We start from the raw sequence: 1,982 nt of genomic DNA on the forward strand, positions 1-1,982 counted from the left end.
CAAATTGATAACATTTAATTTACCTGTCAAATGCTTCAATTTGGAATAACAAAAATGCAAAAAAAAAAAAAGGAAAAGGAATCTATTTCTGTCTTCTTCTTTCCTTTTAAACCAGGTGATACTTCTTAGAGTTTCTTTCCTCTTGTCTAATTTACATTTAACATGGCTGCTTATAATATGTCTCTAATTAGTAATTTCAACTGATTACTGATGACGTACATGGGTTTGAACTGAATCTTATAATCAGACTTCAGTTTTAAGAATGACTTAGAATTTTGGTTACCCATCTGGAAAGGATCTGATTTCTTTTATAAAAATTATTGAAACACTCACCATCTGAACTTGTAAAGACCTCACTGGTGTTTACCTTATAATTGAATAGCTCAAAGTCATTGGCTACTTCAAATAATTTAGCTCCTTTAAATACTTCTACTTTTCTTTTTGAGGTTTTCTTTGGTTATGAATACATCCATCATGATCTTTAAGGTAATTAGAGCTGTGGTAATAGAGAACCTCTAGTGCAGCATAACTGTTTTTATATTTAGGAGATTGTTTTAATCATTTAAATCATACTTAATTTATTGTAGTCATTTCTAACTCAGAAATATTGCTATGATCATGGTATGACATTTATGGAATAGACAATTACCACGGGAAAATGCCTTTTTTCATATAAATAATGATGAGAACAATGGGAACCATAACATTGTAAAAGAAATAAGTGTTAAAATGCAGACAGAAGGATTCTTTTTCCATTTAGATAGAATTAATTAGGCAAAAGAATTATCTGTAGCTATGTCAAACATCATGCATGCATGCAATCATCTGGAAGGCTGCAGTAAGAAAAAAGTTGCATCTCATAGCATTGTGGAACTACTGCACTTCCATTGCCAGAAATGACAGAACCTGCCCAGTTCTTCATCCAATAGAAAAACATACTGCCCATGTGGATGAAATTATTTTTAATTTGGTTCTCTCTCTTTTTTTTCTTCTTCCTTCCCTCCCCCTTAAGATTAGCAGTTAAAATCAACTGTTTGGCAGTCTGAATTATTAACATGCATTCTTTTCACATTCATCTTTGTCTCTGCCTTGTGAAGGCATTTGTTGCCAGCTTAGTGCAATAAGCACTTTCTAGATGGCTTTTCACCATAAACAATATTATGATTTTAGTCAGAGAACTTCGCTCATCACAGATGTTTTTCAGATTGTTTCGAACACCTAATACAGTCAAAGTTGGTGTATTATCTAAATACTATTAATATACATCAGTATGAAATAGGAATGAGAGATGGAAATATTCATTGCAAGAGAAAGATTCTTTAATACATTGTAAACATCTTTTTCACTGCAAATATATACATTACTGTGAGTAATCTGTAGAACATCAAAATTAATTTTTAACTGCTTCAATATTTCTTTTCACAGAAATCTATATAAGTATGTACTAAGCACATTCTTAGTACCATCCTCTTGATGTCTCTTTGAAAAAAAAGCAACAATATTTTAATATAAGATGCTAGAGCATAGTAATTTGAAGCAGACAATAGCAAGTTCAGTAAGATAACTGAATAACTATTTTCTTCTCAGACTCCGTAAGAGGAAGAGATAAGGGAGAAAACAGAAACAGCTTAACTCACCAAAAATCAAACCACTGCATTGCCCTCTTAGCCACTGAGTGTTTTGGAATAAAAGACTGAAGATTATATCAGTACAATAGAGGCTCCCTGCTCTCTCTACAGTCAGAAGCTGTAGACTGTGTTAAAAAAAAAAAAAAAAAAAAAAAAAAAAGCATTACACCAGCACTTCAGCCAGCAGAAATCAGAACAGGTAGAGATGTGTACAGAGCAGAGAGAGAGGGAAGGGTTAAAGGCATCATCGCAGCCATTAGAAGGAAAAGTTGAAGCAATACAAGCACAGTAGACTCCCCCCCCCTCCTCCCCCCTTTCCCCACTCCCCTCTTCTCAAGCTGGATCAGTGTGTAG

The sequence above is a fragment of the Meleagris gallopavo genome, chromosome 3, assembly GCF_905368555.1.
Source record: "Meleagris gallopavo chromosome 3, MGAL_WU_HG_1.1, whole genome shotgun sequence".
In the NCBI taxonomy this organism is placed as follows: Eukaryota; Metazoa; Chordata; class Aves; order Galliformes; family Phasianidae; genus Meleagris; species Meleagris gallopavo.